At 37.4% G+C, this 17083-nt stretch overlaps 1 long non-coding RNA gene across 1 annotated transcript in view; it reads left to right on the top strand.

The window, feature by feature from the left end:
• The window catches only part of LOC116640704, a 127118-nt gene that overhangs the window by 44184 nt on the left and 65851 nt on the right, over positions 1-17083 (top strand). The window contains exons 3-5 of the long non-coding RNA XR_004301045.1: positions 1155-1234; positions 2765-2852; positions 3401-3637. This is a non-coding gene — a long non-coding RNA (uncharacterized LOC116640704). The remainder of the gene's footprint in view (positions 1-1154; positions 1235-2764; positions 2853-3400; positions 3638-17083) is intronic.

Below are 17083 nucleotides of genomic sequence, written 5' to 3'. Positions count from 1 at the left end.
CAATCATATATTCTTTTGCTTTAGATTAGAGTCTCTTCTCAGACCTTACCCGACTGGCCCCTTCAACAGTGTAATATTGGCCACGCTCTTTTTCGTGAAACTTTTTCTTTCTTAATTTCTGTAATTGTTCTTTCTTCTGGTTCATCACCTGTGTCTTTGATATTTCTTTATCACTAGATAAAGAGAGTCCGGTCCTATGCTTTCTTTTTCTCTCATTTCATTCTCAAAATGCTGAACAAATTCTTTGGGGTAACTTTATCCATATGCTGATAGTAAGATGATTCAGGTATTTCAAGATCCATATTCAGTTAAGACAGTGTTGAAAGGAAAAAGCGAACCATCTTTTCTTGTGATTCTTTTTAATGAGTGGATAAACTTTTCCCCAGAAGCTAATTAGTAGATTCTCTGTTCCATTTAATTGGCCAAAATTGAGTCACATGTCAACAAATATTTGTTGGACCGATGACAAACAAGAAGGGTGGAATTTCTGTGTGGCTGATACTAATCATCTTGAGAAGGGATATTTGTCAGGGTCCTAGCAGGAGAGTTTTATAAAGGACATTTTGTTTAAGTGTGGCTAAAATGTAGAGAAACCACAAGGAATAGTATAGCTCCCTGTGTCTGGTTGCAGGGTGCCCACAAAGAAGGCAGGGAGGTTTGCCACTCTTAGATGTGAAGGGGAAAAGGGGAGAGAGCTCTGTGGGGAAAATCTCTGAGTGCATATGTGGTCTTGGGCAGAATTATTTTTGATGTAATTTGTTGATCTTTTGGGTGTTGATTTTTAATGTGATCTTGTATCCAGCATATAAATGGACTCTATTTTAGTTTTAATAGTTCGTGGATATTACTGTGTGTGTGTGTGTGTGTATGTGTATCTCATTACATCATCTGTAATCACACAGTCTCATCCCTTCCAATCTATATATATTTTATCTCTTTTTCTAAAATTACTAAATTCACCAGAATCTCTGTGCTATATTGAAAAGTAGTAGTGATATCAGGTACATATGGCTTATTCCAGCTTTAAACAGAATGCATCTAAATTTTCTCCATTATGTTTGCTATTTTCTGAAGGTTTGTATTGTATAACCTCATCATCTCCTTTCTATTCCCAGTGGCTCCTCTTAGTTTAATCCCTCATTATCTCTCCCCAGGAATATTGCAAGAGCCTCCTAACTAATTCATCTGCCTCCAGCCTCATCCCCACAAATTCATCTTTTGCATTGTGATCAAGGTAATATTTATGAAATGCAAATCTGATCATAACTCCACATGCTTACAATTCTTCATTAGCCCTGAAAAATGTATAAACACACATGTCCAGGCTCCTGATGAAAAAAAAAAATCAACTCTGTTATATTAAACAGAACTTCATCTTATATAACTTCCTGTTCGTTAGAAGAGTGTATGATTTAGGCAAAATGAGAATGCCTTAACATTTACCCCTCATGAATAAACTGCTGAAGAGGGCTTTTCATAGGATTTCTCTCCCATGTTTATCCCAAGAATCCTCCTTCCCCCACATTACAAGTAATACCCCTATCACCTGTGTATCACAAAATCTCCATCCCACTGCTGAAAAATCCAATTTTCAAATGGATCTTAGGTTGTACTCTCATATAAAGAATGTCTGGGATGTGAGGGCAATCTGGCTGTGTCATCTATCACCCCATTGATCACCAGGGTTGACCCTGGCTGGCTAGGCGGGTATCCCCGTCCTCCCTCACTACACCATTTGTGTCCCTCCTGAAGCTGTGAAGCTGAGTGCTTGGTTGGTGGAAGAGGAGGACCTTCCCTGATAGAGGAGGACCATTCTTCCATCAAGAGTAGCTGCGCTCCCCTGCTAGAACTCCAAACAAGCTCTCAAGTTCCATTGTAGGAGAACGTAGGATAGTCAAGCTTCTGAGACTCCAGACACATCCAAATGAGGCGCTGCATGTGGCACTCTGCCTTTCTTGAAAGAAAGAAAGAAAGAAAGGAAGGAAAGGAAGGAAGGAAGGAAGGAAGGAAGGAAGGAAGGAAGGAAGGAAGGAAGGAAGAAAGGAAGGCAGGGAGGCAAGCGGTGATTTTTTTCCCAGTTTTATTGAGATATAATTGACATTCATCACTGTATACATTTAAGGAGTGGTTTGCACAATGGGTTGACTTACATATATTGTGAAGTGATTATCACAGTAAGTTTTTCTTTTTTTCAAAATAGTACAAATTTATTATCTCATAGTTTCCATGGGTCAGGAGTCTGGTATATCATGGCTGGGTTCTCTGCTTTGGTTCTCATATGGTTGAAACTGAGGTGTCATCTGGGCTTATGTCTCATCTGAAGCTCAAGATCCTCTTCCAAGCTCTTTTACCGGGTTGGTATAATTCAATTCCTTACAGCTATAGGACTGAGGTCCATATTTTCTTTTCTTTTTTTAAATTTTTATTTTTTATTATTTATTTTTTTTTAGTTTCACGTTGTTATTTAAATTCCAGTTAGAATGTACTATACCTTGGCTAATTGAATTTAAATTTTAAAATAAATAAATAAATAAACAAATAAATTCCAGTTAGTTAACATACAGTGTAATATTAGTTTCAGGTGTAGAATTTATAAATATCCATCATCTTATTTAGATACAATAAAAAACAAAGTTTTTTCTCCTTGTGATGAGAACCCTTAGGATTTATGTTTCTTAACATCTCTCATATATCCCATAGAGCAGTGTTAACCATAGCCATCATTGTTCATTAATTATTTATTTTATAACTTTCTTTTGACCAGAGAGCCTGTGATTTCAATGTGCAAAGGAATTGAAATGTGATGAGGAGCCCAGCCACCAGCTGATGAGATTTCCCTCCTTCCTTCCTTGGTAAGCAATATAGTTTTAGATTAAATTCTCTGTCTTTGGTCTTATTTTACACAACATCCTCTTCCTAGCTTAAGCTAGTTTCACAATCCCTTTCTACGTGTCAGGCTTTTGTAATATCAACATATGGACATTTCTATAACAAGCTATGCCAGACGAGGCCTCCTGTATTTTCATATGTATGTTTCCCATGCCTGAACTATTCTTCCCTCGGAAAGCCTTTTCTTTTTCAGACCTCAGTTCCTGTGTCATTTCTTCCAGGATCTTCCAACCCTAGAGAGTAGACATTCCTTTCTCTGTATAATTTCTCTATATTTTATACATTTTCTTGTGCTTCTTACTATATTATAAATTCTTCTCTGAAACTGTCACACAACTTACCCCAGAGGTGGTTTGTGATAGTTTTTGATGAATAAATGAATGAGTGCATGGGTGAATGCATCAGTATCTCAGTGAGTGTTTTTGAGGCACAAACCTGGCACAGTTCTTGGCACATGATTAATATTCTGGACATGTTTCTTTCTTCTTGGTTCGCTGGGCAATCGCATTAGGCCTCTGTCATCTGAAGCCATCCCAAGAAGACCACCAAGAGAACTGTTAGAGGCAAAGCAGCCTCAGTTACTCAGGAACATACCAAACTGGGTCATGGAAACATCTCATTCCTCATCAGTCTGTGAATTACTGGCACCTTTATCATTCTGAGGGATGATAATAAGGCAGCTCATTTCATGTCTGATGCTTCACCAATGCTGAAAAACTCCCATATCAGAATCATCCAATTGGAGAAGGTAAGAGCTCATAGGAAACATTTTTCCCTGGCCTGAATGCCTGAATGTGGGGCTGGAGAGTATCCTAGGCAACAGTACTGTTTGAGAGGGTGCAGGGGCCCAAGAAAGCTATCAAGAGCTAAGAGATAAAGTTTCTAACTCTGAACTGGCTTTGACACAAGAGAAGCTACAGCCAGGCATTTTACTAGTTGAAGTGTGCTGAAGTGCCTCATTTTAATTATCACAACAGGCCTGCCAAGTCAATATTATTCCCATTTTATAGATGAAAACCCTAGGGCTGAGTGAAATTAACTCATTTGATGAAGGTTATATAGATGGTAACTTTCTAGGCCACTGTTAGAAAATTAGGTCTGGTCTTCCTCCAAAGAATTCACTGTTTTATAGTTGTTATTTCTTAACCCTGTATTACAACACACTTTGGAAAACAAAAGTAGTTTCAGCTCACACCATCTTCGAAGCAACTCCACCTGCCAGTATCCCTTAACTAGCAGCATATTACAGTGCAATATATCAAGCTATTTCTGTAAAAGAGGGAATTCAGGAAGCGTTTAATGCCAGATGTCATACGAACTGCCCACCCACCTTTCACACACCAAGAAGCAAAGAACAAGAGCAATTAGACGGTGATTGATGTCAGGCTAAAGAAAAGAGGCAAGAAGGTGGTACAATACTCTTAAAAGAGGGTAGCTTTAGTTTAAAAACAACGTGAATGAGAATTTAAGCTAAACTGTAATTTCTGTAATTCAGTGAATAAAGAAGAAATTAAATTTCTATTCACATCTAGTTCAAAAAGGTTTTGATTGTCATATTATATTTTTATATTGCATAGAAATACAAAATTGGGAATTCATTCCAGATTTGCAATAGTAATTCAGGACTGTCATGTGAAAGAGGTACTTGGATGTGTTTTGCTTGACCCTAGTGGCAGAACTAAGACCAATGAATGGAAGCTTCAGGGAAGTAATACAAGAAAACATTCTGCAATGGATAGCGTTTTCCAAAGATGGAATTAGTTGCTTCCAGCCTCCTCAGAGATATTCAAGAGTAAGTGGTACAGCTAGGTTGTTTCAAGAAGATCAGAATTCCAGTGAGATTAAATCCAGTGATCTTTGCAGGTCTTTCTCAACCTGTACTTCTTTGGTTCCAGATCATTTGAAAGGATTTCTACTTCCTCTGGTATTGGCTAAACATCTTACATTTATTTGGAAATGCAGTACTATTATATTAGTAATTTATCATTGCATATATCCAAGTATTTTATTTGCATCTACAGTCTCCATTTTGCCCTACATTAATATGCAATGTTAGTAGAAGGTCTTTACCGGTACCAGCTAGCTGCCGTTGATTTACTCTGTAGTGTGGCAAGCTTTAATCATCTTGATGAACAAGTCTACTGCTAGGCTTAACCAAATATTTATAAAATACAAAGTCAGACTGGAATAACACAGTCATTAAATTAAAAAAAATCATGGTATTTCTAATAAATGTTTTTGACAGAAATTTGAAGTCCCATATTACTACTTCTACTACTATTACTTCTACTCCCATATTATTGGACATCGCCCCAAATCTTACCTTATTTTTGAAAATCTCTGTTTACAACATTTGGCAGTTGATAAGCCTTAGATTTATCTCCATTGTTTATTTTTATAGATCCACATAATCTTAAATCTGAAGAAAGATAAAACTTTTCCTCATCCTCTTATTTGTACAGATGATAAAATTGAAGCCCAAAGTACTTGGATGTCATGCATAAGGCCACACTCTGCTTTTCAAGAACAAAATATTATGTAGAACTCTATTTCCTAGTTCTTAGTCTGTTGCCTCTGTGTGTGTGTGTGTGTGTGTGTGTGTGTGTACACATACAGTAGTCCTTCCTTATGCACGATTTCACTTTCTGCCGTTTCAGTTACCTGCGGTCAACCACAGTCTTTGAAGCAAGTGATCCTCTTTCTGAGGAATCATCAGAAGGTTGATGGTAGCCTAACACTACATCACAGTGCCTGCATCACTCACCTCACTTCCTCTCACCAAGTAGGCATTTTATCATCTCACATCATCACAAAAAGAAGGGTTAGCACAGTACAATAAGATATTTTGAAAGAGACAGAGAGAGACCACATTCACATAACTTTTATTTCAGTATATTGTTATAATTGTTCCATTTTATTATTAGTTATTATTGTTAATCCCTTACTATGCCTACTTTATAAATTAAATGTTATTGTAGGTATGTGTGTATAGGAAAAAACATAGCATATGCAGGTTTGGTACGACCCATTGTTTCAGGCATCCAGTGGGAGGGAGTCTTAGAACATACCTCCTGTGGATAAGGGGAGACAACTGCATATATATGTGCATAATAACATGAATATATATATAACATAGACAGTATATAAATATTATATTTTATACATATTATATAATATATACTATATTTATATTTTTATAATAATTTATATCAATTTATATAATAATTGATATCTAAATTGGCATAAATGAAGATATGTCATAATGAATACAAAGATTGAGAATTTGGGCCTCTGAATGTTTTTTGGTTTACGTTTGCTAGATAATTTTTAAAATATTCAATTCTAGTAATATGTATTTAACTTTTATTGTGATTCTTTAGGCTCAGTTGCTGATAAGGCAAACATTTCTTCTGTCTACTGAAACAGTATGGAGGTGGAGACAGATGATTAAGGGTCTGATTTTAATACCTTATCAACACTGTGATAGAGGAAGTAGAAGCACATCAAAGCATTACCCAATGTGAGCTTGGAGAGGTTGGGAATGGTACAGCTTCCAGGGGAATTGACGGCTAGGTGGGAAACAAAACAAAACAAAAAACATGGGGTCACAAGTATGTACTACAGTTTAAGATTTCTGTGGGGTTTCACATGTATCCCTTACTGGCTCTACTTCCCCATTACTCCCAACCCAGCTAGCAACTTTTTCTGTTTTTCTAGCTCCATGAACAATGCTGCTCTCTGCCCAGTTGCTCAGGCAAGAATTCTGTTTGATTCCCACACCCAGTTAGGTCACCAAGACCTTTCAATTCTGCCACCTGAATTGTTCTTGTATCTTCAACTTTTTCACATCTCCATAATCACTACTTGCTTGGTTTATCCTGGTTCATTGCAATGGCCGGGAGGTCTTCTTGCCTTTGATCTATCCTTTCCCTTGACAGTCCATTTTCAATATGGCATTTGCCTCAGCTGGAGGCAGAATGGTGCAGTGGGGAGAACACTGGGATGCAAGACAGGAAAGCGAGAGAGATTTCTCACCAAATTCTGACATATGGTTGTCAGAAGTAATAACTATGGTGAATGTACCCAGCTGAGTACTGTAGAGAAAACGAAGACACTGTCTTCCTCCCAGTGTCCCTTTTCCTCCTTTAACACCTCCCCCAACACACACACACACACACACACACACACACACACACGCACACACATTCTTGTTTCTAGAAATAACTGTTGCTAGGACACAGCTCTGATAAGGAGCCCGAGGAGGGTGACTTTGGGCACTGAGTTTAGCAGCAGGGCACAACCTAGATCCTCTCTGTCAGATCTTTCCTGTGCTGTTGCCAAACTATCCTAATTGGCTGTAAACAATGTTAGGAAACTGTCAGCAGCTTAGAACTGCCAGCTTCCTGTAAGTGAGGATATACTAAAAACCAAAAATCCCATTTTCCCCTTTGCCGTCTATGACTCTGGTACAGAAAATGGTAACTCGGAGCTTAAAAAATATGAGAGATTACTGACTTCCTGAATTCTCAGGGATACTACTGAGATGCCTTTTGAATTTTTCATCCTTAAAACAATTAAAAAAAAAAAAAGCATCCTGGGTAGGTTGATCCCACCACTAGTCAAATGATTGCCTTTTTAGCTTCATATGTCTCTCAATATAGACAAGTTATTTCTGTGCCTCATTTTCACCCATTCAAATACCAACAACTGAGCTATTTCTCCTTCTCTGACTCAGAAGGAAGACAGAAAACTGTGAAATAGCACTATGAAACAACTTCTTGCAGAAGTACTTTGATACCATAAGGTACCATCAGCAAGTAGGAAGTTAGCCTTACTTAGAACTAATTTGGGAACTGTGTATTTAAAGCCACACAGTCCATTAGCAATTTCAGTGGGAGAAGGTTTTACTATGACTGAGTCTTAAGACTGAGTTTAAGCAGATGTGTTTCCTGAGTCTTTTAGTGCTTGTGCCAAAGTATAAGCCCAGTTTCCATTCTTTGTCTTCATGTTTAGTGGGTTTTATACTGCTGTAGTTTCTATGATCACACTTGTTGTTTTGTCAAGAATCAGTACTAGGGAGAAAATTAAACTTCCCATGGAAGATAGATTCTGAGTATGTAGAAATAGTCTCAATTTTTTTTAATATGCAAAATCTGCCCTTTTAAAGTATCTGATTTTATGCATTTTGTCAAATATATAGCTACAGTATGGTTTGTACAATCACGATACAAAGTATTTCCTTCATCCCAACAAGTTCTCACTACTCCTTTGCAGCCAATTTCCTCCTCCCACCTACTGAACCCTGGCAATCGCTGATCCTCTTTCTGTCACTAGATTATTTTTCCTTTCATAGAATTTCATATGAACGGAATTACAGAATGTGTAATATTTTGTTTCTGGCTTCCTTTACTTAATACAATGCTACTGAGATTCAGCCATGATGTGAATATCATTAGTTTCTTCCTTCTTATGGCTGAATTGCATTCCATTGTATGGATATTCCAAAATTTGTTTACCTACTCTCCAGTTGATAAATATTTGAGTCATTACCAATTTTTTATTATTATGAGTAAAACTGCTATGAACATCCTTTTACAGATCTTTGTGTGGACATATGTTCCTATTTTCCTTGTGTCAGTATCTAGGAGTGAAATTACTAAGTAATTTGAAAAATATATGTTTAACTTTGCATTCCCACCAATTTTTCCATACCTTTGTCAGCACTTGGTATTGTCAGTGTTTCTCATTTTAGCTATTTTGATCAGTGTCTAGTGACATCTCATTGTGATTTTAATTTGCATTTCCGTAATGACTAATAATGTTAAGCATATTTTCACATGCTTACTGGCCATCTGTGTATTTTAGTGAAGTTTCTGTTCAAATTTTTGCCTCTTTTAATTGGGTTGTCTTCTTATTATTGATTTGTTCCAATTGTTTTTTTAAGTTTAAAAAATCTTTTTATACATAGTACATAAGCAATTAGATTTATTTTTTTAGATAAAATATAATAAGGTTTTGAGTCTTAAATTATTACTGGATAACCCCTTTTCCAATCATTGTTGTTTCATCTTACTGTTTGTATTGCATATCAAATTATTTTTAACTTTTTATTATAGGAAATTTAAAACTTATTAAAAAGTAGATAAGGGGCACCTGGGTGGCTCAGTCGTTAAGCGTCTGCCTTCGGCTCAGGTCATGATCCCAGGGTCCTGGGATCGAGCCCCGCATCGGGCTCCCTGCTCAGCGGGGAGCCTGCTTCTCCCTCTCCCACTCCCCCTGCTTGTGTTCCCCCTCTCTCTCTCTGTCAAATAAATAAATAAAATCTTTAAAAAAAAAACAGTAGATAAGATAGTATACTGAAACCCCATGGACCTATTATCTAGCTTCTATAGTTACCAATATTCCTCCATTCTTATTTTCACTATACTTTCACTCATTTTCTATCTACCAATTGATTATTATTATTAATATTAGTAGTATGTTATGTTTTTTTTTTTTTAGGTAAAATTCATTTACCAAAATACAGTATGCCCCCGCTTATCCATGGGGAATACTTTCCAAGACCTGCAGTGGATGCCTGAAACCATGGATAGTACTGAACACTAATGCTATGGGGTTTTTTCCCTATGCATACATACCTATGATAAAGTTTAATTTATAAACTAGGCACAGTAACAGATTAATAATAACTACTTATAAAATAGAACAATTATAACAAAACACTGTGATAAAAGTTATGTCAATGTGGTCTCTCTCTGCCTCTCTCAAAATGTCTTATTGTACTGTGCTCACCCTTCTTTTTGTGATGATATGAGATGATAAAATGCCCATGTGATGAGAGGAAGGGAGGTGAATGGTAGGCATTGTGATATAGCATTAGGCTACTATTGACCTTCTGATGACATGTCAGAAGGAGGACATCTGCTCCTCACTACTGTTGACCTCAGGTAACCGAAACCAAGTATCTGAAACTGCAGATAACTTTACACCAAACAATGATGTGCAATTCTAAAAAATGGATACAAATGAATAACCCACAATCCACACCTCTATCATAATATGAGGCATTCTTATCTCCCCAAAAAGTTTTGTTGTGTCCTAGTGCACTCATAACACTCTTCACCCCAACCCAGGCAAACAGTATTCTGATTTTCTTTTCACCTTAGATAAATTTTGTCTGTTCTAAAGGTTAACATAAATGGAATCATTCCATATGTCCTGTTTGTGTCTGGCTTCTTTCACTCTGCACATTATTTGGGAGAGTCACCATGTTGTTGAGTGAATCAACTTAAGTCATTATTATTATTGAGTAGTATTCTGGTTTATGGCTCTACAGTAACATGCTAGCCATTTTTCTGCAGATGTACATTAGGATTATTTCCAGTTTTTAGCTATTGTGATTAAAGCTGCTATGAACATTTTGGTCCAAGCCTTCATATGGACATATGTTTTCATTTTTCTAAGATAAATAACTAGAATTCTGGGTCAAAGAATAGGCAATTTAAAAGAAACTGCCAAACTTTTTTCGAAGTGGTTGTACCATTTTACATTTCTACCAGCAATGCATAAGAGCTCCAGTTGCTCCAGGTTCTTACAATATCAATGTTGTTAGTCTTTTACTTTTTAGCCATCTTACTGGGTATTTAGTAAAATGTCATTTTTATTTGAATTCCCTGATGTCGATCATGCTGAGTACCTTTTTACATATTTTTTGACCATTTGTGTTACTAATAAAGTAACACAATTTGTGATGTGTCTGCTCACATCTTTTGCTCCTATTTTTATTGGGTTAACTTTTATTTTATTATTGAATCATCGGAATTCTTAATATATTCTGGGTACAAGTCCTTTGTCAAATATGTTTTATGAATAGATATTTTTATGAAAATTTTTCTCTGATATTACAGCTTGCCTATTCATGTTCTTAATGTTTTTAATAATGATAAAAATATTCTTGTATATTGTCTTCTAAAAGCTTTATAGATTTAATTTTTATGTTTAGTTCTATCATCCAGCACAAATTAATTTTTGTGTATGGGGTGACTTGTTTTTGTTTCCATATGAATATTCACTTGTCCTGGGACCATTTTTTGAGAAAACTTGTCCTTTCTTCATTGAAGGGACTTAGCACCTTTCTTGCAAGTCAGTTTTCTATATTAATATGGGTTCATTTGGATCCTCTATTCCATTCTATTGATCTGTTTGTCTATCTTTAATGAAAATGACATGCTTTCTTTTTTATTTTATTTTATTTTATTATGTTAGTCACCATTCATTACATCATTAGTTTTTGATGTAATGTTCCATGATTCATTGTTTGTGTATAACACCCAGTGCTCCGTTCAGTACATGCCCTCCCTAATACCTATCACCGGGCTAACCCATTCCCCCCACCCCCGTCCCCTCTAGAATCCTCAGTTTGTTTCTCAGGGTCCAGAGTCTTTCATGGTTCGTCTCCCACTCCGATATCCCCCCCTTCATTTTTCCCTTCCTACTATCTTCTTTTTTTTTTTTTTTAACATATAATGTATTATTTGTTTCAGAGGTACATGTCTATGATTCATCAGTCTTACACAATTCACAGCACTCACCATAGCACATACCCTCCCCAATGTCTATCACGCAGCCACCCCATCCCTCCCACCCCCCACCACTCCAGCAAACCTCAGTTTGTTTCCTGAGATTAAGAATTCCTCATATCAGTGAGATCATATGATACTTGTCTTTCTCTGACTGACTTATTTTGCTTAGCATAATACCCTCCAGTTCCATCCACGTCATTGCAAATGGCAAGATTTCATTTTTTTGATGGCTGCATAATATTCCATTGTATATATGCACCACATCTTCTTTATCCATTCATCTGTTGATGGACATCTTGGCTCTTTCCATAGTTTGGCTATTGTGGACATTGCTGCTATAAACATCAGGGTGCACGTACCCCTTCAGATCCCTACATTTGTATCTTTGGGGTAAATAACCAGTAGTGCAGTTGCTGGGTCGTAGGGTAGCTCTATTTTCAACTTTTTGAGGAACCTCCATACTGGTTTCCAGAGTGGCTGCACCAGCTTGCATTCCCACCAACAGTGTAGGAGGGTTCCCCTTTGTCCACATCCCCACCAACATCTGTCGTTTCCTGACTTGTTAATTTTAGCCATTCTGACTGGTGTGAGGTGGTATCTCATTGAGGTCTTGATTTGGATTTCCCTGATGCCGAGCGATGTTGAGCACTTTTTCATGTGTCTGTTGGCCATTTGGATGTCTTCTATGGAAAAATGTCTGTTCATGTCTTCTGCCCATTTCTTGATTGGGTTATTTGTTCTTTGGTTGTTGAGTTTGGTAAGTTCTTTATAGATTTTGGATACTAGCTCTTTATCTGATATGTCATTTGCAAATATCTTCTCCCATTCTGTTGGTTGTCTTTTGGTTTTGTTGACTGTTTCCTTTGCTGTGCAAAAGCTTTTTATCTTGATGAAGTCCCAATAGTTCATTTTTGCCCTTGCTTCCCTTGCCTTTGGCAATGTTTCTAGGAAGAAGTTGCTGCGGCTGAGGTCGAAGAGGTTGCTGCCTATGTTCTCCTCTAGGATCTTGATGGATTCCTGTCTCACCTTTAGGTCTTTCAACCATTTTGAGTCTATTTTTGTGTGTGGTGTAAGGAAATGGTCCAGTTTCATTCTTCTGCATGTGGCTGTCCAATTTTCCCAACACCATTTGTTGAAGAGACTGTCTTTTTTCCATTGGACCTTCTTTCCTGCTTTGTCAAAGATTAGTTGACCATAGAGTTGAGGGTCCATTTCTGGGCTCTCTATTCTGTTCCATTGATCTATGTGTCTGTTTTTGTGCCGGTACCATACTAATGACATGCTTTCTTGATTAGGATAACATAATAAGTCTTGGAGTCTGGTAGTGCAAACCTTCCAACTTTTTTTTCTTTTTATTTTTCAAGATTGTTTTGAAAATTCTAGGCCCTTTGCATATTCTTATAAATTTTAGTACAGGCTTACCAGTTTCTACAAAAATATCTGTTGGAATTCTTGTTGAGATTATATGCAGTCTATATATTAATTTGGGGGAAATGGACTCTTAAAAATATCGGGTCTTGGGGCACCTGGGTGACTTAGTCAGTTAAGCGTCTGCCCTTGGCTCAGGTGATGATCTCAGGGTCCTGAAATTGAGCCCCACATCAAGCACCCTGCTCAGCGGGGAGTCCGCTTCTCCCTCTCCCTCTGCCCCTCCTCCCTGCTCATGCTCTTGCTCTCTCTCTCCAATAAATAAAATAAAATCTTTAAGAAAATATTGGGTCTTTCAACCTATGGATATGTCTCTCCATTTCTCTCACTAATGTTCTGTGGTTTTAAAAGTGGAGGTTTTGCATGACTTTAAAATTTTATTCCTATGTACTTTATGAGTATTTTTATACAGATGTAAAATGAATTTTGGAAAATTTTCTTTTCCAGTTGTTGACTCCTAGATTACAGAAATATAATTGGTTTTTGTATATTGATCTTGTATCCTCAGGTTTTATGAACCTCACTTATTGGTTCGAGAAGTTTTTTATTGTTGTTAATTCCTTAGTTTTTGTTTTTTTTTTTTTTTCTACCAGAAGCAATCATGTTGTCTCTGAATAGGGATGGTTTAAGTAATTCCATTTCAATCTACATGAATTTTATTTATCTTTTCTTCACTTATTGCAATGGCCAGGTCCTGCAATAAAATGTTGACTAGAAGTGATAAGAGCAGACCATACATAAATTCCAATCTAAGGGAGAATATTAGGTATGATGTAAGTGGTAGATTTTTTCAAAGATGCCATTTATCAGGATGAGGAAGTTCTCTCATTCTGAGCTTGCTGAGAGTTTTTCTTTTTCTATATCATGAATGGGTTTTATAATTAGTCATATGCTTTGGCTTTATATATTAAAATAATGATATTCAATACATCACAGTGTTTTTTCTCCTTCATTTGGCACTATAGTTGATTTCACTGATTGAATTTTAAATGTTAAAACAATCTTGAATCACTTAGATAAATACCACTTGGCCATGGTGCATTATCATTTTTAGAAATTGCAGCATTTGCTTTGCTAATGTTTTGTTAAGGACTTTTGTACTATGTTTATGAGGGTTATCACTCCATAATTGTAATGTCTTTGTTCTTTGTCAGGTTTTCTTATCAGGGTTGTAATGGTCTCATCAGATTAGTTTGGACATATTTTTTCCTCTTCTATTAAGGAAAATAATTTAAAATTGTTTTTTGTTTTATGGGGTTTTTTTTACTAAGTACTTCATAGAATTCATTAGTGAAATCTTGGTACAGAGAGTGGTTCTAAAGAAACAGACTTTTAAGGATGAGTTTTCTAAATTGGTTCTGGGCTTTCTGAAATTGGCTCTGTAGTCTGATTAAATTTAAAGATGTTAATGACTCTATTCCCAGTAGTGAAGAGAGCACAGATAGTCCATGGTGCTTTCTGGCAATAGAGATACACAAATATCACCATTGGATATTCCTAATTATCCACCTATAAGAAGCAAGGATCTGTATAGCTGTGCATATGATACTTTTAAACATTTTGGTCAAACTAACACATATAATGAGATTGTCTTATTGCACCTAATGTTGTTAGACAAAGTAGAAAAAGAAAAAGATGAGATCAGGGATTCAAATTCCTAACTTAAGTGCAGCATAAGTGACGTAAAAGTTTCTGTGTTCCCTGAAGGAGACCCTTATCTCCTGAAGTTGAGGGCTGAAATTGCTGAAAATCAAACCCAGAATCTCATCCTGCACCTGGCTGAATTATAATACAAGTGTCTACTATTAAAGTGAGGGCATTGATTGGGAAGGAATGGGTCTTAAGGGTTGGAATGGGGATATGTGAGAAGACTGATAAAGCTGGAGACATTGAGCCCTACATTCAGATGAGTTTTCTTTGCCAATGGAAGTAGCCTTTCCACCCAGTCTGAGTGGATTAACTCTGCAATGCCTGGGGAAACAGTAATGGCCTCCCCTAAGGTAGCTGCCATGCAAAATAATGCTAATTCTCCTTGGGATGTACCCCACCACCCTTTGCTTCTAGACCTATCACACTCAAGTCCCAGCAGGTCCCTAAAGGTGAGTTACAAAGTGTGACCTGTGAGGAGGTACACTACATTCCAAAAGAACTACTCGAGTTATCTAACTTAAACACACAAAAATTGGAGAACATGTGTGGGACTGGATACTAAGGGTGTGGGATAATGGTAGAAGGAACATCAAGTTGGATCAGGCAGATTTCATTGATACAGGCTCATTGATGCATTTCATTGACGCATCTAATGTTGCATCTCAGGGAATTACAAAGAGCTCTAACAGTTTGGTTGGTTGGTTGGTTGGCTGATACATGGACTAAAAAGTGCCCAAAGTGAACTAGTTAGAAATGCCAGACTTCCCTTGGTTTAATGGAGATGTAGAGATTCAAAAGCTTAGGGAGATTGGAATGTTAGAGTGGATTTGTCATTTAAAACCTATTCATCGACCCTGGGAGGGTCTAGAAGACAAACCTTTTACAAGACTATGAGAAATAAATTTGGGAGGGAGTCCCAGCATCTTTGAAGAATTCTGTGATTTATCTTCTCCGTACAATGCCAATTGCAGTGAATTGTGAAGCTTAAATGCAATGTGACTAATTGGATCATGGGGTGGCAGCACTCAAACACCAAAAGCAAGGTGGGTGTGCTTATCTAAATTCTTACTTGATGTGTATAAGTAGAAAAGTTCTAGGTCAAGTGAACAAAAGTCCAATCTGAATCATAAAAATACAGAGTTGTGGTCTCTCAATCAATTCCTAGACTTGAACCTTGACTGAAGGGGAGGCTGGGTTCCCTTAAGAATGAATTCAGGTACATTGCCAAAAATTTCTCCAGTCTTCCCCCAAAGGCACCTACAGCCTCTCACTAGGGTAACTGTACATTTGAGAAAAGGACATAAGCAGACCTTTTAGGGACTACTGGACACTGGGTCTGAACTGACATTAATTCCAGGACACCCAAAACATTACTATGATCTGCCAGTCAGAGTAAGAACCTACAGAGGTCAGGTAATCCATGGATTTTTAGCCTGGGTCCATTTCACAGTGGGTCCAGTGGGTCCGTGAAGTCATCCTGCAGTTATTTTCCCAGTTCCAGAGTGCATAATTGTAATAGATATGCTCATCAGATGGCAAAATCCCCACATTGCCTCCCTAACTTGTGGAGTGAGGGCTATCATGGGAAAGGCCAAGTGGAAACTACCAGAATGCCTCTACCTAGGAAAATAGTAAACCAAAAGCAATAGTCTATTTCTAGAAGGATTGCAGAGATTTGTGCCACCATTACTAGAGGGGTGGTAATTCCCACTGCATCCTCATTCAGCTCACCTATTTGGCCTGTGCAGAAGACAGATGCATTTTGGAGAATAACTATAGATTATCGTAAGCTTAATCAGATGGTGACTCCAATTACAGCTGCTGCACCAGATGTGGTTTTATTTCTTGAACAAATTAACACATCCCCTAGTACCTGACATGTAGCTAATGATCTGGCAAATGCTTTTTTAACCTCATACCTGTTAGTAAGGACCACCAGAAGCAGTTTGCTTTCAGCTGGCAAGACCAGCAATATACACCTACTGTCCTACCTCAGGGGTATATCAACTCTTCAGATGTATATCATAATTTAGTTCACAAGAATCTTGATTGCTTTTCCCTTCCACAAGATATCACACTGATCCATTATGTTGATTTGACTAGGTGAGCAAGAAGTAGCAAAGATTCTAGACTTATTGGTAAGATATTTACATGTCAGAGGGTGGGACATAAACCCAACAAAAAATTTAGGGGCCTTATACCTCAGTGAAATTTCTTGCTGTGGGGCATGTCCAGATATTCCTCTTAAGATGAAGGATAAATTGTTACATCTGGTCCCTCCCAACAACCACAAAACAAAGTACAATGCCTAGTGGGCCCCTTTGGGTTTTGGAGGCAACATATTCCTCACCTCACTCATATTCCTCACTCTAGCCCAATTACTGAGTGGATCCACGCTCCAAACACTGGTGTTACATGTTCCCCACCATCCTGGAGCAGCCTGGCTTCATAGCATGATGGAATGGCCTACTACAGCACAAGCCAGGTGGCAGCACCTTGCAGGGCTGGGGCAATGTTCTTCCACAACCACTTCT

This window comes from Phoca vitulina, unplaced genomic scaffold, assembly GCF_004348235.1.
Source record: "Phoca vitulina isolate PV1807 unplaced genomic scaffold, GSC_HSeal_1.0 scaffold20, whole genome shotgun sequence".
NCBI lineage: Eukaryota > Metazoa > Chordata > Mammalia > Carnivora > Phocidae > Phoca > Phoca vitulina.
The sequence above is the reverse complement of the archived record's forward strand: the minus strand, read 5'-3'. Positions and strand labels throughout refer to the sequence as shown.